Consider the following 21,988-nt stretch of genomic DNA (forward strand, 5'->3'; position numbering starts at 1 on the left):
CCTGGACAATTCCGCAGCCGTCAAAGACGCTACGGACGCTGCGAGTATGAAACTCGGAATTCTGCGGAATTGGGTTAGCCACCGGGTTTACCCCCTCATCCAAGACGCCGACACGTACCCGGCCGCCTGCGACATCTTAAAGGCGCATTATCAGCAGCCTACGAATGAGGTGTATGCTAGGCACCTGCTCGCTACTCACGCACAGCGACCTGGGGAATCGGTGGAGGAGTTCCTAGGCACCCTGAAAATGCTTGGCAAAGACTGCAAGTGCCAAGATGTAAAAGCCGCAGTGTACACTGACGAGCTTGTTCGCGATGCCTTTATCAGAGGCCTCAGCTCCACTTACATCCGGCAGAGACTGCTGGAAAAAACGGGATTGGACCTGAAACAGGCTGCGGACACAGCACGATCCCTGGATGTGTCCCAGAGAAACTCGGACGCCTACTCTTCAGCCTGTGCCGTCCACGCCGCCACGTGTGCAGCAAGGGCACCGCCACCTTGGAAGGCATCTTCCCCGCCCGGCAGCCCAATACCGTCGGGGCCCCGCTCTCCCCCCAGAAGCCCTACGACAGCCGCGACGCGTCGGGGACCCAACTGCTACTTCTGCGGGCAGCCGAAGCACACCAGAAACCTGTGCCCGGCAAAAGGCACCACCTGCTTTAAGTGCGGTAAGAAGGGGCACTTCGGGAAGGTGTGCAGAGGGAACTCCGCCGGAAAACCAGCCACCGCCGCGTGTGCGCCGTGGGAGCGGCCATCTAGGACGCCATCTTGCCCGACCTCATGGGGTCCGCCATCTTGTGAGCAGACAGCGTGGACGCCATCTTGTCTCGATCAGGGCCCTACAGTGGCATCGGTCACAGTGGACCAGACCAGGCCGCAACCACTATCCAAATCAATAGTGGACATCGAGGTAAACGGGTGCAGGGTTAAATGTTTAATTGACAGTGGAAGCACGGAGAGTTTTATCCACCCTGAACTGGTACAACAACTCTCCCTAAAGGTGGTCCCTACTCGGGGTACCATCTCCATGGCTGATAAATCCCAGACATCGACCATTATGGGTTACTGCACGGTACAATTGCCCGTTAACGGAACTGTATACGATAATTTTAAAGTATTAATCATGAAGAATCTATGTGCGAGCGTGATCTTGGGCCTCGATTTCCAGTGCTACCACCAAAGCATCACGCTCAATTACGGTGGGTCCCAGCCGCCCCTCACAGTGTGCGGCCTGGCTACCCTGAAGGTAAAGCCGCGTTCGCTATTCGCAAACCTTACCCCTAACTGCCGGCCAATAGCGACCAAAAGCAGGAGGTACATCTGGGAGGACAGGCGGTTTATCACGACCGAGGTAGACAGGCTCCTGAAAGAGCGCATTATTGAACACAGCAATAGACCGTGGCGCGCCCAAGTGGTGGTGGTAAGGGGTGGCGAGAAGAAACGGATGGTGATCGACTATAGCCAAACGATCAACAGGTATGCCCAACTAGACGCCTACCCGCTACCCCGCATATCAGAAATGGTGAACCAAATCGCCCAATACCGGGTGTTCTCTACCATCGACCTCAAGTCAGCGTACCACCAGCTCCCTATCAGACCAGAGGACCACCCGTACACCGCCTTCGAGGTGAACGGACGCCTCTACCAATTCCTCAGAGTCCCCTTTGGGGTGACGAATGGGGTCTCGGTCTTCCTGAGGGAGATGGACCGCATGGTCGATGGCCACCACTTGCAGGCAACCTTCCCCTACCTTGACAACGTCACCATCTGTGGCCACAACCAGCAGGATCAGGACTCGAACCTCGAGAGGTTCCTGAAAACCGCACAAAAACTCAACCTCACCTACAACGAGGACAAGTGCGTTTACAACACCACGCGCCTCTGCATACTAGGCAGCGTGGTGGAGAATGGGGAAATCGGACCAGACCCCGACCGATTGCGCCCCCTACGGGAGCTGCCCCTGGCCAACACTCCCAAAGCCCTGAAAAGGTGCCTGGGGTTATTTTCTTATTATTCCCAATGGGTCCCCAACTACTCCGACAAAGCCCGCCCCCTCTTGAAAGCATCCTCTTTTCCGCTCTCTGCTGAGGCCCATGTCGCCTTCAAAAGCATTAAGCAGGATATTGAGTGGGCCACGCTACAGGCAGTGGACGAGAACACTCCATTTCAAGTGGAAAGTGATGCGTCTGACTTTGCCTTGGCGGCCACCCTCAATCAGGCGGGGCGGCCCGTAGCTTTCTTCTCGAGGACCCTCCAAGGGCCCGAGATCAGACACTCCTCCGTAGAAAAGGAGGCCCAAGCCATCGTGGAGGCAGTGCGCCACTGGCGCCACTACCTAGCCAGCAAACGCTTCACCCTACTTACCGACCAGCGGTCGGTAGCGTTTATGTTCAATAATAAACAGAGGGGGAAGATTAAAAATGATAAGATTCTTAGGTGGCGGATCGAGCTCTCCACCTTTGATTATGACATCATTTACCGGCCAGGGGCCCTTAATGAATCCCCCGACGCCCTCTCACGAGGGATGTGTGCCAGCGCCACCGGGGATCGGCTACAGACCCTCCACAATGACCTCTGCCACCCAGGGGTCACGCGGCTGTTCCACTTCATAACGTCCCGCAACTTACCCTACTCGATTGAGGAAGTTCGGTCTCTGACCAGGAACTGTCGCACTTGCGCTGAGTGCAAGCCTCGGTTCTGCCGCCCAGATAGAGCCCACTTAATCAAAGCTACACGGCCCTTTGAGTGGCTCAGCTTAGATTTCAAGGGCCCCCTCCTGTCCGTCGACCGCAATGTTTACTTCCTGAACATTGTGGACGAATATTCCCGGTTCCCATTCGCCTTCCCCTGCCCAGACATGACCAGTGCCACGGTCATTAAATGCCTCAACAGCCTGTTCTGCCTGTTCGGTATGCCAAGCTACATCCACACGGATAGGGGGACTTCCTTCATGAGCGAAGAGCTACGCCAGTACATGCTGTCCAGGGGGATCGCCACGAGCCGTACCACCAGCTACAACCCCCGGGGTAACGGTCAAGTGGAGCGAGAGAACGGGACAGTATGGAAAGCAGTCACTCTAGCTCTAAGGACCAAAGGCCTCCCTATCTCCCGCTGGCAAGAAGTCCTCCCAGATGTGCTCCATTCGATACGGTCGCTATTGTTCACTGCCACTAATGCCACGCCTCATGAGCGAATGTTTGTCTTTCCCCGGAAATCCACCTCAGGCGTATCCATGCTGTCATGGCTCTCCGCCCCAGGTCCGGTATTCGTGCGATGGCATGTGAGGGGCCACAAGACGGACCCTCTCATGGAGTCAGTGCACCTACTCCACGCCAACCCCCAATACGCGTATGTCCAGCACGCCGATGGAAGGGAGGACACCGTGTCCATAAAAGACGTCGCCCCAGCCGGTAACGACAACAACCACGACAACATCAGCAACAACGACCACAGCAACTCTTACCCACCCACTACTCTTTCATCACCCCCGGAAGAACATCGACCAACGGTACCCCCACCAACTACCCCTTCAACAACCCTGGCGGCACCCCCGGCAGAGACCCAGGAGGCCACCGGGGACACCCAGCCGACACTCGCGGCACCACAACAGCCACGTCGGTCGCAGAGGACTATCAAACCCCCGAACAGAAATCTATAGAAGGGGTGAATGTGATGAAATATTCCATTCATCACTCATCAGTATTTCTCTGCCTGTGACTGTGGTTGGTTTCAGTTTCATTTCCATTGTATTGTACTCTGTGTAGGGCTCCACCCATACCTGGCTCCTATGTCAGCTGGCCCAGCCTGCAGCACATCCAGTGCGGCAGACCTCTGGATGGAAGATACATTCTCCTCTGTGTGTTACCTTCTAAGTCAATAAAAGCCTTGTTTTGTTTAGCTAACATCGAGTCTCGGATTTATTGAGGCACATCATTTCTCTCTCTCCCTCCCCCAGTTTTGGTTTCTCTCTCTCTCGCTCCCCAGTTTGTGTTTCTCTCTCACCCTCCCCTTTTTGGGTTTCTCTCACTCCCTTCCCAGTTTGTACTTCTCTCTCTCCCCCCACAATTTGGGTTTCTCTCTCTCCCTCCCCCAGTTTTGGTTGCTCTCCCTCTCCCTCCCCAGTTTGTGTTTCTCTCTGTCCCTCGCCCAGTTTCTGTTTCTCTCTTTCCCTCCCCAGTTTATGTTTCTTTCTCTGCCTCCCCAGTTTGTGTTTCTCTCTGTCCCTCCCCAGTTTGTGTTTCTCTCTGTCCCTCGCCCAGTTTTTGTTTCTCTCTTTCCCTCCCCAGTTTATGTTTCTTTCTCTGCCTCCCCAGTTTGCGTTTCTCTCTCTCCCTCTCCCAGGTTGTTTTTCTCTCTCTCCCTCCCCCAGTTTGCATTTCTCTCTCTGTCCCTCCCCCAGTTTGGGTTTTTCTCTCTCTCCCTGCCCCAGTTTGTGTTTCTCTCTCTCTCGCTCCCCCAGTTTGTGTTTCTCTCTCGCTCCCCAATTTGGGTTTCTCTCTCTCCCTACCCCAGTTTTGGTTTCTCTCTCTCTCCCTCCCCAGTTTGTGTTTTTCTCAATCCTTCCCCAATTTGTGTTTCTCTGTCTCGCTCCCCAGTTTGTGTTTCTCTCTCTGTCACTCCCCAGTTTCTGTTTCTCACTCTCCCTCGCCCAGATTCTGTTTCTCTCTGTCCCTCCCCAGTTTGTATTTCTCTCTCTCCATCCCCAGTTTTTATTTCTCTCTCTCCCTCCCCAGTTTGTGTTTCTCTCTCTCCCTCGCCCAGTTTCTGTTTCTGTCCCTCCCCAGTTTGTGTTTCTCTCTCTCCCTCCCCTGCTGGTGTTAGTCTCTCTGCCTCCCCCAGGTTGTGTTTCTCTCTCTCCCTTGCCAAGTGATGTGCCTCAATAATTCCGAGACTCGAAGTTAGCAGAACAAGAACAAGGCTTTTATTAACTTAGAAAGTAACACGTAAGAGAGAGAGATGTCTTCCTTCTGGAGACTGAGGCCAGACTGAAGCTAGCTTACAAACGGGGCCAGGTATGGGCGGAGCCCTACACACAGCACATTCCAGCACATTCCAGTATACAATACAGCACATTCCAGTACACAATACAATGAGGTCTGGGGGAAGGGAAATGACACTGAAACCGATCTCAGTCACAGGCAGTGGTGAATGGAATATTTCATCACATTCACCCCTTCTATAGATTTAGTCTGTTCGGGGGTTTGATAGTCCTCTGCGACCGACGTGGCTGTTGCGGTGCCGCGGGTGTCGGCTGGGTGTCCCCGGTAGCCTCCTGGGTCTCTGCCGGGGGTGCCGCCAGGGTTGTTGGAGGGGTAGTTGGTGGGGGTGCCGTTGGTCGGTGTTCTTCCGGGGGTGATGAAAGAGTAGTGGGTGGGTAAGAGTTGCTGTGATCGTCGTTGCCGCTATTGCCGTGGTTGTTGTCGATGCCGGCTGGGGCGACATCTTTTATGGACATGGTGTCCTCCCTTCCGTCGGCGTGCCGGACATATGCGTATTGAGTGTTGGCGTGGAGTAGGTGTACTGGCTCCACGAGAGGGTCTGTCTTGTGGCCCCTCACATGCCTTCGCACGATTACCGGACCTGGGGTGGAGAGCCATGATGGCATGGATACGCCTGAGGTGGATTTCCGGGGAAAGACAAACATTCGTTCATGAGGCGTGGTATTAGTGGCCGTACACAATAGCGACCGTATCGAATGGAGCACATCCAAGAGGACTTCCTGCCAGCGGGAGATAGGGAGGCCCTTGGTCCTCAGAGCTAGAGTGACTGCTTTCCAAACTGTCCCGTTCTCTCGCTCCACTTGGCCATTACCCCGGGGGTTGTAGCTGGTGGTACGGCTCGTGGCGCTCCCCTTGGACAGCATGTACTGGCGTAGCTCTTCACTCATGAAGGGCGCCCCCCTATCCGTATGGATGTAGCTCGGCATACCGAACAGGCAGAACAGGCTGTTGAGGCATTTAATGACCGTGGCGCTGGTCATGTCTGGGCAGGGGAAGGCGAATGGGAACCGGGAGTATTCGTCCACAATGTTCAGGAAGTAAACATTGCGGTCGACGGACGGGAGGGGGCCCTTGAAATCTAAGCTGAGCCGCTCAAAGGGCCGTGTAGCTTTGATTAAGTGGGCTCTATCTGGGCGGTAGAACCGAGGCTTGCACTCAGCGCAAGTGCGGCAGTTCCTGGTCAGGGACCGAACTTCCTCAATCGAGTAGGGTAAGTTACGGGACTTTATGAAGTGGAACAGCCACGTGACCCCTGGGTGGCAGAGGTCATTGTGGAGGGTCTGTAGCCGATCCCCGGTGGCGCTGGCACACATCCCTCGTGAGAGGGCGTCAGGGGATTCGTTAAGGGCCCCTGGCCGGTAAATGATGTCGTACTCGAAGGTGGAGAGCTCGATCCGCCACCTAAGAATCTTATCATTTTTAATCTTCCCCCTCTGTTTATTATTGAACATAAACGCTACCGACCGCTGGTCAGTAAGTAGGGTGAAGCGTTTGCCAGCTAGGTAGTGGCGCCAGTGGCGCACTACCTCCACGATGGCTTGGGCCTCCTTTTCCACGGAGGAGTGTCTGATCTCGGGCACTTGGAGGGTCCTCGAGAAGAAAGCTACGGGCCGCCCCGCCTGGTTGAGGGTGGCCGCCAAGGCGAAGTCAGACGCATCACTTTCCACTTGAAATGGAGTGTTCTCGTACACTGCCTGTAGCGTGGCCCGCTCAATATCCTGCTTAATGCTTTTGAAGGCGGCGTGGGCCTCAGCAGAGAGCGGGAAAGAGGATGCTTTCAAGAGGGGGCGGGCTTTGTCGGAGTAGTTGGGGACCCATTGGGAATAATAAGAAAATAACCCCAGGCACCTTTTCAGGGCTTTGGGAGTGTTGGGCAGGGGCAGCTCCCGTAGGGGGCGCAATCGGTCGGGGTCTGGCCCAATTTCCCCATTCTCCACCACGCTGCCGAGTATGCAGAGGCGCGTGGTGTTGTAAACGCACTTGTCCTCGTTGTAGGTGAGGTTGAGTTTTTGTGCGGTTTTCAGGAACCTCTCGAGGTTCGAGTCATGATCCTGCTGGTTGTGACCGCAGATGGTGACGTTGTCGAGGTAGGGGAAGGTTGCCTGCAAGTGGTGGTCATCGACCATGCGGTCCATCTCCCTCTGGAAGACCGAGACCCCATTCATCACCCCAAAGGGGACTCTGAGGAATTGGTAGAGGCGTCCGTTCGCCTCGAAGGCGGTGTACGGGTGGTCCTCTCACCTGATAGGGAGCTGGTGGTACACTGACTTGAGGTCGATGGTGGAGAACACCCGGTATTGAGCGATTTGGTTCACCATTTCTGATATGCGGGGTAGCGGGTAGGCGTCTAGTAGGGTGTACCTGTTGATCGTTTGACTATAGTCGATCACCATCCGTTTCTTCTCGCTACCCCTTACTACTACCACTTGGGCGCGCCACGGGCTGTTGCTGCGTTCAATAATGCGCTCTTTCAGGAGCCTGTCTATCTCGGTCGCGATAAACCGCCTGTCCTCCCAGCTGTACCTCATGCTTTTGGTGGCTATTGGCCGGCAGTTAGGGGTAAGGTTCGCGAATAGCGAAGGCGGCTTTACCTTCAGGGTAGCCAGACCGCACACTGTGAGGGGCGGCTGGGACCCACCGTACTTGAGCGTGATGCTTTGGTGGTTGCACTGGAAATCCAGGCCCAAGATCACGCTCGCACATAGGTTCTTCATGATTAGTACTTTAAAATTATCATATACAGTTCCGTTAACGCACAATTGTACCGTGCAGTAACACAGAATGGTCGATGTCTGGGTTTTATCAGCCATAGAGATGGTACCCTGAGTAGGGACCACCATTAGGGAGAGTTTTTGTGCCAGTTCTGGGTGGATAAAGCTCTCCGTGCTTCCACTGTCAATTAAGCATTTAACCCGGCACCCGTTTACCTCGATGTCCACCATTGATCTGGATAGCGGGTGCGGCCTGGTCTGGTCCACTGTGACCGATGCCACTGTAGGGCCCTGATCGATACAAGATGGCGTCCACGCTGTCTGCTCACAAGATGGCGGACCCCACGAGGTCGGGCAAGATGGCGTCCAAGATGGCCGCTCCCACGGCGCACACGCGGCGGTGGCGGGTTTTCCGGCGGTTGGTTTTCCAGCGGGGTTCCCTCTGCTCACCTTCCCGAAGTGCCCCTTCTTACCGCACTTAAAGCAGGTGGTGCCTTTCGCCGGGCACAGGTTTCTGGTGTGCTTTGGCTGCCCGCAGAAGTAGCAGTTGGGTCCCTGACGCATCGCGGCTGTCGTAGGGCTTCTGGGGGGAGAGCGGGGCCCCGCCGGTGTCGGGCTGTCGGGCGGGGAAGATGCCTTCCAAGATGGCGGCGCCCTCGGTGCACACGTGGCGGCGTGGACGGCGCGGGCTGAAGAGTAGGCGTCCGAGTTTCTCTTGGCCACATCCAGGGATCGCGCGTGTCCGCAGCCTGTTTCAGGTCCAACCCCATCTTTTCCAGCAGTCTTTGCCGGATGTAAGTGGAGCTGAGGCCTGTGATGAAGGCATCGCCAACAAGCTCGTCAGTGTACACTGCGGCTTTTACATCTCGGCACTTGCAGTCTTTGCCAAGCATTTTCAGGGTGCTTAGGAACTCCTCCACCGATTCCCCAGGTCACTGTGCGCGGGTAGCGAGCAGGTGCCTAGCATACACCTCATTCGTAGGCTGCTGGTAATGCGCCTTTAAGATGTCGCAGGCGGCCAGGTACGTATCGGCGTCTTGGATGAGGGGGTAAACCCGGTGACTTACCCAATTCCGCAGAATTCCGAGTCTCATCCTCGCAGCGTCCGTAGCGTCTTTGACGGCTGCGGAATTGTCCAGGAAGAATTCCATACACTCAAACCAGTGTCCAAAGCGTGCTGATGCGTCCGGAGCATGTTGATCCAAATCCAAACGTTCGGGTTTCAGGAGTTGATCCATAGTGTTGAAAAATAAGTTAATAAAATTGATGTGCCTCAATAATTCCGAGACTCGAAGTTAGCAGAACAAGAACAAGGCTTTTATTAACTTAGAAAGTAACACGTAAGAGAGAGAGATGTCTTCCTTCTGGAGACTGAGGCCAGACTGAAGCTAGCTTACAAACGGGGCCAGGTATGGGCGGAGCCCTACACACAGCACATTCCAGCACATTCCAGTATACAATACAGCACATTCCAGTACACAATACAATGAGGTCTGGGGGAAGGGAAATGACACTGAAACCGATCTCAGTCACAGGCAGTGTTGAATGGAATATTTCATCACACCAAATTTGTACTTCTGTCTCTCCCTCCCAATTTGCGTTTCTCTCTCTCTCCCTCCCCATTTTGTTTCTCTCTCCGTCCCTCCCCAGTTTGGGTTTATCCCCCTCCCTCCCCCACTTTGTGTTTCTCTCTCTCTTCCTCCCCCTGTTTTTGTTTCTGTCTCACTCCCTCCCCCAGTTTGGGTTTCTCTCTCTCTCCCTCCGCAGTTTGTGTTTCTCTCTCCCTCCCCAATTTGTATTTCTCTCTCTTCCTCCCCCAGTTTGTGTGTCTCTCACTCCCTCCCCAGTTTTTGTTTCTCCCTCCCTCCCTAGTTTGTGTTTTTCCCTGACCCTCCCCAGTTTGTGTTTCTCTCTGTCCCTCCCCAGTTTGTGTTTCTCTCTCTCCCTCCCCAGTTTGGGTTGCCCTCTGTCCCTCCCCAGTTTGTGTTTCTCTCTCTCTGTCTCTCCCTCCCCAATTTGGGTTGCCCTCTGTCCCTCCCCAGTTTGTGTTTCTCTCTCTCTCTCTCTCCCTCCCCACGTTGGGTTTCTCTCCCTCCCTCCCCCAGTTTGTGTTTCTCTCTCTCCCTCCCCCAGTTTGTGTGTCTCTCTCTCCCTCCCCCAGGTTGTGTTTCTCTCACTCTTCCTCCCCCTGATTGAGTTTCTCTCTCTCTCCCTCCCCAGTTTGTGTTTCTCTGTGTCCCTCCCCAGTTTGCATTTCTCTCTCTCCCTCACCCAGTTTGTGTTTCTCTCTGTCCCTCACCAGTTTGTGTTTCTCTCTCTCCCTCCCCAGTTTGTGTTTCTCTCTCTCCCTCCCCAGTTTGTGTTTCTCTCTCTCCCTTGCCCAGTTTGGGTTTCTCTCTCTCTCCCTCACCCAGTTTGGGTTTCTCTCTCTGTCCCTCCTTCAGTTTGGATTTCTCTCTCTCTCCCTGCCCCAGTTTGTGTTTCTCTCTCTCTCACACCCCCAGTTTGTGCTTCTCGCTCTCTCGCTCCCCCAGTTTGGGTTTCTCTCTCCCTCCCCAGTTTTTGTATCTCTCTCTCCCTCACTCAGTTTTTGTTTCTCTCTATCCCCCCCAGTTTGTGTTTCTCTCTCTCCCTCCCCCAGTTTGTGTTTCTCTCTATCCCCCCCAGTTTGTGTTTCTCTCTCTCCCTCCCCCAGTTTGTGTTTCTCTCTCTCTTCCTCCCCCTTTTTGGGTTTCTGTCTCTCTTCCTCCCCCTGTTTGTGTTTCTCTCTCTCTCACACCCCCGTTTGAGTTTCTCTCTCTCTCCCTCCCCCTGTTTGGGCTTCTCTCTCTCCCTCCCCCAGTTTGGATTTCTCACTCTCTCCCTCCCCAGTTTGCTTTTCTCTCTCTCTCCCTCTCCAGTTTGCATTTCTCTCTCTCTCCCTCCCCAGTTTGCATTTCTCTCTCTCCCTCCCCAGTTTGGGTTTCTCTCTCTCTCCCTCCCCCAGTTTGAGTTTCTGTTTCTACCTCCCCAGTTTGTGGCTCTCTCTCTCCTTCCCCAGTGTGGGTTTCTCTCTCTCGCTCCCTTCCCAGCTTGTGTTTCTCTCTCTCCATCCCCAGTTTGTGTTTCTCTCTCTCTCCCTCCCCAGTTTGTGTTGCTCTCTATCCTTCCACAGTTTGTGTTTCTCTCTCTCCCTCCCCAGTTTGATTTGAGCTCTGTCCCTCCCCAGTTTGTGTTTCTCTCTCTCTCTCTCCCTCCCCAGTTTGTGTTTCTCTCTACCTCCCCAGCTTGTGTCTCACTCTCTCCCTCCCAAGTTTGTGTTTCTCTCTCTGTAAGAGCCATAAAAGCTTAAGAAAATACTTTAAAATAGTGGTTAAATGGCATAATACAGTTAATTTACCTGACCAACTTATTGTACTAAGAAACCCCCTATTTTCTTGCTCCAGTAGTATAGTCCGAGACACCCCCTTCATTCTTGCCACAATGGAACAGTCCCTAAGCCACACATGGGTGCAGCCATTTTACAGTTTAAACTGCACGTGGTTGAAGGATGCAGAAGTTGTGAGGTTTGGAGCAGTACAGTTTTTGACCGTGTTCGTTTATACGTGCTTGCTTTGTAATTCCGTTTGTTAAGTGTTATAGTAAACAGTTTAAAAGACAAAGCTACGTTTGGGAACGTTTTATTTCGACACGCGTCTACTCGTTGTTAAAAACCCCACAGCTCAGTGGCTGCCTGTTTGGAAACTAAGAAGCGCCACTACATTAGTCAAAAACTTGCTCCCTAAGAAGGAAGGGACGGAATCGTCGGCGAACGTATACCCGAATGGTCACGGAGCCAGACGACAATATAAGAAAGCGAAGGTACAGTGACTGCTACTTGCTTTGTTCATTCTATTGAGAAGCTAAATAAGAGCTGCGGGTAAAATGGCCGAGGCCTTATGGAGCCAGGAGCTTCCATCAGCCAGAAAGATTGCTGGCCAAAAGAGGGAAATAAAGCTCACCCCAAAGGCAATGGAAGAGAAGTTACATAGAAGCATAGGTGCAAGGAAGGCTAAATTAGCTCAGATAACTGGAAAAATGAAGATAATCGATCGTCTCATGGAAGATAATGCTAATATTAAGAAAGCTGAAGACATGATGTATTACGATTTCTCCAAGCTGCATGAAGAATTTAATGTACTCAATGAAGATGTATTAGCACTTCTGCCTGAAGAAGAGGGAAACGCTGATCAGCACAACTGGTTTGATCTTAAATCAACCAGCATTAAGGACTATATCAAGGCCACGGAACAGTGGCTGTTAAAGATTCGTCAAGACGCTGATACAGCAGAGAAAGATAAAGTTGACGATGAAGTCAGACCAGATGATAGCATTTCAGAGACTTCCGCCAGACCGAGCAAAAATCGAAAAGAAGGTAGCTCTGTTTCTGGACGCAGGTCAGTCGCTTCTACCACAAGCTCATCGCGACGCATGAGAGCGGAGGCCGAACGGGCGGCGTTGATGGCGCGCGCAGCATCTTTAGCGGAGAAGCAAGCTCTTGAATGGGAAGAGGCCCAACTGCAGGTCCAAGAGGCCCAACTGCAGGCCCAACGGGCCCAGGTGCAGGCAAAGAAAGAGCAGCTGGAGATAAAAACAGCTATCGAGGTCTCAGACGCCAGGTTGAGTGCGTACAAAGATTATGAAGGCTCACGGGATGGCGGGAGCCACTGCCAGTCAACGTCGTCACATAGAGTTGGATCCAGGGCACCTTCAAGAGTTACAACAGAGCCCGAAGGCAATCCCCTGGCATTACAGCATGGAAGAGTGGCCTCTCCACTAACAGGAGCACGTGATGCTACCCCAGACGTCAGACGGTCTAGACTAGACCCTGCTGATGACCACCAGAGGCCTGAAGACACAGGGAGAAGCCTATACCGAGTGATGCAACGTCAGAACGAAATTACAGAGATGCTTGTAAAACAACAGAATCTGTTTCGACTCCCTCAAAGAGACATACCAATGTTCCAAGGCGACCCACTCAAGTATAAGCCCTTCATCAGATCCTTTGAACAAGCCATTGACTCCAAAACAGAGAGCAGCAGTGATAAGTTGTACTACCTGGGACAGTACACCAGTGGTAAGCCACAAGACCTGGTCAGAAGCTGTGAACACATGAGACCGGACCGGGGATACATAGAAGCCAGGAAGTTGCTGCAGGAGCACTATGGTAACGAGCTGAAGATAGCCACTGCATATATCGAAAAGGCTACCAAGTGGCCACAGATCAGATCGGAGGACGGAGAGGCATTGAACGCATATGTTCTTTTCCTCATAGGATGTCGCAACACCATGGAGGATGTTGAATTCATGGAAGAGATGGACAATCCTACGACTATGAGAATCATCATCTCTAAGCTTCCTTACAGGATGAGAGAACAACGGAGAAGAACAGCCTTTGAGATAATGGAGAGACGGAAAAGTAGAGCCAGGTTTGCAGACTTAGTGAACTTCATAGACAAACAGGCTAAAATTGCTAGGGACCCATTGTTTGGAAACATCCAAGATGTCAGCCCGACCACCGATGGAAGAGTGAAAGCCAAGCCTGTTGAATCAAAGACTCTCAGGAAAGGTGGTTCCAGGGGAAGCAGCTTTGCAACCATCGTCACCCAGGCCGAGGAAGAAAGGCCCCAGAACTCATCTCCCAAAAAGAGCAGCACAGTGACGTCTGCTAATGCCTTTCAGAAGCCATGCTTATTCTGCCAGAAGAATCATACATTGGATTTCTGCAGCGACATCAAAGCACAGCCACATAAGGACAGAATCGAATTCCTGAAGTGCAACGGCCTATGCTTTGGATGCCTCTCTCAGGGGCACCTGAGTAGAAACTGTAAGCAAAGAACAACATGCAGAGAGTGCACTCGGAAACATCCCAGTCTGCTGCATATCCATAAAGAAGAACAAGTCTCTAAGAAGAGTGAAGAAAACAATACCGACGAGAAGGTTGTTTCAAGTGCTCTGGTGTTGCTAGAACCAGAGACTTGTGGACTCACTGGGGCCGGTGACAGTGATTGTATTCTTGCCATCGTACCAGTAAAGATCAAGTCTAAGAGGAGCGAGAAGCTTGTGGAGACTTACGCCTTCATGGATCCAAGTAGCTCAGCAACGTTCTGCACAGAATCACTCATGCGACAGCTGAACGTTAGAGGCAGAAGAACAGAAATCCTATTACGCACCATGGGTCATGAGAAGTCAATGCAAAGTTATATCCTGTCAGACCTAGAAGTGTGTGGAATTGAAGAGAAGGACTTCATAGACCTGCCTAATGTTTTCACACAGAGGGAGATTCCTGTTAGAATAGGGAACCTAGCCCTGCAGAAGGATGTGGATAGATGGCCTTACCTAGAAAAGGTGCGTCTCCCATACATTGAAGCAGAAATTGGCCTATTAATTGGAACCAATGCCTACAAAACTATGGAGCCATGGCAGGTGATAAACAACAAGGATGACGGACCCTACGCCGTCAGGACAGCCCTTGGATGGGTAGTCAATGGACCGGTAAGGAGAGATGATGGCCACAAGTCGAACAAGGAGGAACGACAAAACGTCACAGTTAATCGCATCTCTATCGCAAGCATTGAAGAGCTGTTGATACAGCAGTTCAACGCAGACTTCTCAGAACGCAGCTGTGAGGAAAAGACAGAGATGTCACAAGAAGACCATCAGTTCATGGGTTTGATGACAAGGTCTACACAGTTCATTGATGGCCACTATCACATTGGTTTGCCACTGAGAAGACAGACCGCGAAGATGCCGAACAATCGCTGCATAGCAGAGCAACGCGCCATCAGTCTAAAGAGAAAGCTGAACAAGAACCCCGACTTTCACGCAGACTACAAAGACTTCATGAGAAACATCATAGCGAAAGGCTATGCTGTAAAGGTGCCTGAGGAACAGTTGAACAGAGATGATGGAAGGGCCTGGTACATTCCTCATCACGGGGTGTATCACCCAAAGAAGAAAAAGATCCGTGTAGTGTCTGACTGCGCCGCCTCATTCAGAGGAACTTCACTGAATGACCAGCTGCTTCAAGGTCCTGATCTTACTAATACCCTCATTGGCGTCTTGACTAGGTTTAGACAAGAGCTCGTTGCCATGATGGCAGACATAGAATCAATGTTCTACCAAGTTAGAATCCCTGATGAAGATGCTGATCTTCTGCGCTTCCTTTGGTGGCCAGATGGCGACATTAGTCAAGCGATGGTGGAATGTAGAATGGCCGTACACTTGTTCGGAGCCACATCATCTCCCAGCTGTGCAAGCTACGCTCTCAGAAAAACTGCAGAAGATGGCAAAGGCAAAGCACCATCAGAGGCTGTGGAGACAATCTTCAGAAACTTTTATGTCGACGACTGTCTGAAGTCCGTGTCAACAGAAGACGATGCCATCGCACTGTCAAGAGACCTTAGAACTCTGTGTTCGAATGGAGGATTCCATCTGACTAAGTGGATAAGCAACAGCAGAGCAGTTCTAGCTTCTATCCCAGAAAAGGAAAGAGCCACTGAAGTCAAAGATCTGGACTTGAGCCACGATGTCCTTCCTATCGAGAGAGCTCTTGGTGTACAATGGTGCATCGAGTCAGACACGTTCAACTTCAGGATAATGGTGAACGAAAGACCATCCACAAGACGAGGGATTCTCTCCGTGGTCAGTTCCATCTACGACCCTCTTGGATTCCTGGCACCACTCATTCTGCCGGTGAAGCTGATGCTACGAGAGCTGTGTAGAGACAAGAGAGGATGGGATGAAGATATCCCAGAAGGTCAAGCTCAGAGATGGCACAGATGGTTGACAGATTTGCAACAACTTTCTAGCTTCAACGTCAGTAGATGCATCAAGCCCGCGAGTTTCGGAGTTACAAAGACGGCTCAACTACATCATTTCTCGGACGCCAGTGAGGACGGCTATGGCACGGCTACTTACCTCTTGCTGACAAATCAACAGGGCCAGAAACATTGTGCCTTCCTCATGGGGAAATCCAGGGTGGCTCCGCTGAAGCAGGTCACCATCCCGAGACTGGAATTGACGGCAGCGGTTGTTGCAGTTAAAGTTGACCAGGTGATGCGGAAAGAGTTACAGCTCCCATTAGAAGAATCTGTCTTCTGGACGGATAGCACGACGGTGCTGAAGTATAGAGAGAATGAGAAGATACGCTTCAAGACCTTCGTAGCAAACAGAATCTCATCCATTAGAGAAGCTACACAACCATCTCAATGGAGGTACGTAAACACCTCATTAAACCCAGCAGATCAAGCCTCACGAGGATTGAAGGCTGAAAACTTCATGAGGAGTGAAACTTGGATACAAGGCCCAAGTTATCTGCTGGAAACAGAGAGATCATGGCCAGAAAGACCAGATATGCCAAGTCAGATTGCTGAAGACGACGTCGAAGTCAAGAGATCAGTCACAGTAAATCTCATAAATACGAAAGAGAACTTTGACACAGTGAACAAGCTTGTTAACCATTCCTCAGGATGGCACCAGTTGAGGAAAGCAGTTGCATGGTTTCTAAGGTTGAAAGAGTTGCTGCTACACCTGAGCGGTAAGAGAAAAGAGTACCGAGCCACTATCAGTCAGTCTGAAAGTAACCCTGATAAGCAGAGAATGCTTCTACAGCAGTATACGCATCATCACAAGACCACATTGGGCAAGAATTCATTGACCGTGGAGGATTTGGCCAAGGCTGAGAAGGAGATAGTTCGCTTCAGTCAAAGACAAAGATACCCAGAAGAAATCGAAGCTCTACAGCGAAATACCCCAATCAAGAAAGGTAGTCATATCTACAAGCTGGACCCTACACTGCAAGATGGAGTACTGAGGGTGGGAGGGAGACTAAACAAATCTGCTATGCCAGAGGAGGCCAAGCATCCTGCTATCCTTTCTAAGGACCTCCGGGTTGCTACCCTCATTCTTCAGCATATACACCAGAGTATTGGACACAGTGGGAGGAATCACGTGCTTGCGAAGCTAAGACAAAGATACTGGATTCCAGGAGCTAATTCCGTAATAAGAAAAATACTCTCTGAATGCATTGTTTGCAGACGGTTACACGCTAGAGCTGGGGAGCAGAAAATGGCAGACCTGCCTGAAGACCGTTTGTTACCAGACAAGCCCCCATTTACAAACGTAGGGGTGGACTATTTCAGGCCTTTCGAGGTAAAGCGAGGACGGAGCCTTGTCAACAGATATGGTGTGCTTTTCACTTGTTTGACCATCAGAGCTGTTCATATTGAGGTGGCACACACGCTTGACACTGATTCCTGTATTAACGCCTTGCGGCGCTTTGTCTGTAGAAGAGGACAGGTGTCCATTATGCGTTCTGATAATGGCACTAATTTCGTCGGAGCGGAGAGAGAACTACGGGAAGCTATTGAAGGTTGGAATCAGCTTAAAATACAGGAAGCCATGATGCAAACAGGAATTAAGTGGATCTTCAATCCTCCGGCTGCATCCCACCACGGAGGTGCCTGGGAAAGACAGATACGCACCGTAAGAAAACTACTCAGTTCTGTACTGAAGCAGCAAGCGCTTGACGACGAGGGACTCCAAACCGTTCTGTGCGAGGTCGAAGCCATCATTAATGACCGACCGATAACTAAGACATCAGATGATCCCAATGACCTCGAAGCCCTGACTCCAAACCACCTGTTGTTGTTGAAAACACAGCCAGCCATGCCCCCGGGAGTCTTCAAAAAGGAAGATCTGTATGCCCGTCGGAAGTGGAGGCAAGTTCAGTGTATGTCAGACCTTTTCTGGACCAGATGGACAAGAGAACACTTACCTCTGCTACAGGAGCGTCAAAAATGGTCCAAAATAAAGAGGAACTTCATTGTCGGAGACATTGTCTTAATTGTGGATGATTCAGCCCCAAGAAATTCTTGGTTGATGGGAAAAATAATTAAGACCATGCCAGACTCCAGAGGCGTCGTTCGTCGCGTTTGTTTGCAAACCAAGACCAGTACCCTGGAAAGACCGATCACAAAGCTCTGCCTGCTACAAGAAGCAGTGTGAAAGGTTCCCGAACGAAAAAAGTGGACACTTATATTGTAAACATGTTGAACTCATTAGTTTATGACTCTTAATGTTTGAGTAATTGATATGCTTCATGTGCCTAGTCAATTAGGGGCCGGAATGTAAGAGCCATAAAAGCTTAAGAAAATACTTTAAAATAGTGGTTAAATGGCATAATACAGTTAATTTACCTGACCGACTTATTGTATTAAGAAACCCCCTATTTTCTTGCTCTAGTAGTATAGTCCGAGACACCCCTTCATTCTTGCCACAATGGAACAATCCCTAAGCCACACATGGGTGCAGCCATTTTACAGTTTAAACTGCACGTGGTTGAAGGAGGCAGAAGTTGTGAGGTTTGGAGCAGTACAGTTTTTGACCGTGTTCGTTTATACGTGCTTGCTTTGTAATTCCGTTTGTTAAGTGTTAGAGTAAACAGTTTAAAAGACAAAGCTACGTTTGGGAACGTTTTATTTCGACACGCGTCTACTCGTTGTTAAAAACCCCACAGCTCAGTGGCTGCCTGTTTGGAAACTAAGAAGCGCCACTACACTCTCTGTACCTCCCCAGTTTGTGTTTCTCTCTCTCCATCTCCAGTTTGGGTTTCTCTCTCTCTCTCCCTCCCCTAGTTTGTGTTTCTCTCTGTCCATCCCCAGTTTGGATTTCTCTCTCTGTCCCTTCTGAGTTTGTGTTTCTCTCTGTCCCTCCCCAGTTTGTGTTTCTCTCTCTCCCCCCCCGCAGTTTGTGTTTCTCTCTCTCCCTCCCCCAGTTTGTGTGTCTCTTTCTCTCCCTCCCCCAGGTTCTGTTTCTCTCTCTCTCCCTCCCCAGTTTGTGTTTCTCACTTATCTTCCCCAGTTTGTGTTTCTCGCTCTCTCCCTCCCCTAGCTTGTGTTTCTCTCTCTCTTCCCAGTTTGGTTTCTCTCTCTCCCTCCCCAGTTTGTATTTCTCTCTCTCTCCCTCCCCCAGTTTGGGTTTCTCTCTCTCCCTCCCCCAGTTTGGATTTCTCGCTCTCTCCCTCCCCAGCTTGTGTGTCTCTCTGTCCCTCCCAAGTTTGTGTTTCTCTCTCTCTCCCTCCCCAGTTTGCATTTCTCTCTCTCCCTCCCCAGTTTGTGGTTCTCTCTCTCCTTCCCCAGTGTGGGTTTCTCTCTCTCTCCCTCCCCAGTTTGTGTTGCTCACTCTCCCTCCCCAGTTTGGGTTGATCTCTGGCCCTCCCCAGTTTGTGTTTCTCTCTCTCCCTCCCCAGCTGGAGTGTCTCTCTGTCCCTCCCAAGTTTGTGTTTCTCTCGCTGTTCCTCCCCTAGTTTGTGTTTCTCTCTGTCCATCCCCAGTTTGGATTTCTCTCTCTGTCCCTTCTGAGTTTCTGTTTCTCTCTGTCGCTCCCCAGTTTGTGTTTCTCTCTCTCCCTCCCCCAGTTTGTGTGTCTCTGTGGTAAACCACTGTATTGTATATTGCCACCTCTGGGTGGCGCTGTGTATGGAGGCATGCCTCAGCTGACTCCACCCACCACTGTGTGGGTTTCGTTCAGACTTGTTCAGTCACTCACGAAGAAGCATGGTCTCTTCTTAGCTAATAAAAGCCTTATTCATCTCTTCTTTCGACTCATCATCTCTTCTTCGACTCATCACCTTTTATGAAGTAATTGATAAGCGTATCAATTTTATTAGCTAAAAGTTAAATGGCGACACCTGAGGAGCAACAACAGCAACGGATACAGCAGACATTGCTGAGAGCCCTCAGACCACCACGCCTGGACCTCGACCCTCAAGATGTGGGTGCATCAGCCAAGTTTGAACACTGGCTGAGCTGCTTTGAATCCTTCCTCGCAATCTCACAGGTTACAGAGGAGGATCACAAACTGAAAATTTTGACCGCCCAGGTGAGCCATCAAGTATATATGCTAATCCGGGACTCTAATACGTACGTGGCGGCCCTCGAGCTACTAAAAGGGCAATATACGCGCCCAGTGAACACAATTTACGCCCGACACCTCTTGGGATCCCGCAGGCAGCAACCGGGAGAATCGGTAGGGGCATTTGCACGGGCGCTACTGGCACTCTGCAGAGACTGCGATTGTAAAGCGGTAACGGCTGTGGAGCACGCGCAGGGACTCGCCTGTGATGCCTTCGTCAGGGGCCTCCAGTCAGACCACACCCGGCAGAGACTGCTAGAAAGCAAGGAACCCGACCTGAAGACGGCCATTGCCCTTGCGCTCTCGTTAGAGGAGGCCCACCGAAACCTCGAGGCATACCCCCGTAACGGCGCCGAGACATGGCAATCGAAACCGTGGGACACGGGACCGCCGCCCCCGGCACCAACCGCTGCAGCGACCCAACCGAGACAGCAGCCTCCGGTAAGAACTGCTTCGATGCCCAGTAACCAGGCCCAAAAATGCTATTTCTGTGGCCAGTTAAAACATCCCAGAGCGCACTGCCCAGCTAAGACAGCTACCTGCTCGGGCTGCGGGAAGAAAGGCCATTACGCTAACGCCTGCAAGGGGAAGCCAGCCAGCAGCGCAGCGTGCGGGCCGTGGGAGCAGCCATCTTATCCGCCATTTTGTGTACCCCCGGCCGCATGGCATCCGCCGCCATCGTATCCAACGCACTCAACCGCCATTTCGTCACCGGAACCGACCACCGTCTCGGCGGATGACTATAGTGACTCACTAAGCCACATACTGGCCTCCGTGATGCTGGATCAAGGCCACCCTCACCATCTATCCAGCTCCATGATGGATATCGCGGTAAACGGCCGCGCCACCAGTTGCCTGATCGACAGCGGGAGCACAGAGAGTTTCGTCCACCCCGACACGGTACGTAGCCACTCCCTCACGATTCTGCCAACGCACCATCGCATTTCTATGGCGTCCAAGTCCCAGTCAATGGACATCAGCGGCTACTGTGTGGTGACCCTGTCAGTAGGGGGCACTGAATATCAAAAATTTAAACTGCTAGTCCTGCCCCGTCTTTGCGCTGCCGTCCTGCTAGGGTTGGATTTTCAGTGCCACCTTAAGAGTGTCACACTAGCATACGGTGGACCCCTCCCCCCACTCACAGTCTGCAACCAACAACTTTTAAATCGCCCGCTGCAAACCACCTGCAGCCTTTCCACATTAAAAGTCCCCCCCCCTCCCCTGTTCGCTAACCTCACCCGCGACTGTAAACCCATCGCTACCAAAAGCAGGCGGTACAGTGCCGGGGACAGAGCTTTTATCAGCTCTGAGGTGGAGCGGCTCTTGAAGGAGGGCATTATCGAAGGTAGCACTAGCCCCTGGCGAGCCCAGGTTGTAGTCGTTAAAACCACTGCAAAACGCCGCATGGTAATCGACTACAGCCAAACCATAAACCGGTACACCCAGCTGGACGCGTACCCCCTCCCTCGCATATCTGATATGGTCAATCAGATTGCGCAATACAAAGTATTCTCCACCATCGACCTTAAGTCAGCGTACCACCAGCTGCCCATCCGCCATGAGGACCGCCAGTATACTGCCTTCGAGGCAAACGGCCGCCTCTACCACTTCCTTAGGGTCCCCTTCGGCGTCACCAACGGGGTTTCGGTCTTCCAAAGGGAGATGGACCGAATGGTTGACCAGAACGCGCTGCGGGCAACCTTCCCCTATTTGGATAACGTCACCATCTGCGGCCACGACCAGCAGGACCACGACGTTAATCTAGCAAATTTCCTCCGTACGGCCCAACGGCTGAACCTAACGTACAATAAGGAAAAATGTATGTTTCACACCAAGCGCCTGGCCATCCTCGGCTGCGTGGTGGAGAACGGAGTCATCGGGCCCGACCCCGACAGAATGCGCCCCCTAATGGAGCTACCCCTTCCCCACTGCCAAAAAGCACTGAAGAGATGCCTGGGGTTTTTCTCCTACTACGCCCAGTGGGTGCCCCTCTATGCAGACAAAGCCAGGCCCCTCATCAAAGCCACCTCCTTCCCCCTGACACCAGAGGCGTGTGCAGCCTTCACTCTTATCAAGAACGATATCGCGAAGGCCGCAATGCACGCGGTGGATGAGTCCATCCCCTTCCAAGTGGAGAGCGATGCCTCCGACTTCGCCCTAGCCGCGACCCTTAACCAGGCGGGCAGACCCGTGGCCTTTTTCTCAAGGACCCTCCAGGGCCCCGAGACGAGACACTCCTCCGTCGAAAAGGAGGCCCAGGCTATTGTAGAAGCGGTGCGTCACTGGAGGCATTACCTGGCCGGGAAACGATTTACCCTGCTCACTGACCAGCGTTCAGTAGCT

The sequence above is a fragment of the Somniosus microcephalus genome, chromosome 5 (assembly GCF_052327205.1).
Source record: "Somniosus microcephalus isolate GS21.2 chromosome 5, FLI_Smic_1.0, whole genome shotgun sequence".
Lineage (NCBI taxonomy): Eukaryota > Metazoa > Chordata > Chondrichthyes > Squaliformes > Somniosidae > Somniosus > Somniosus microcephalus.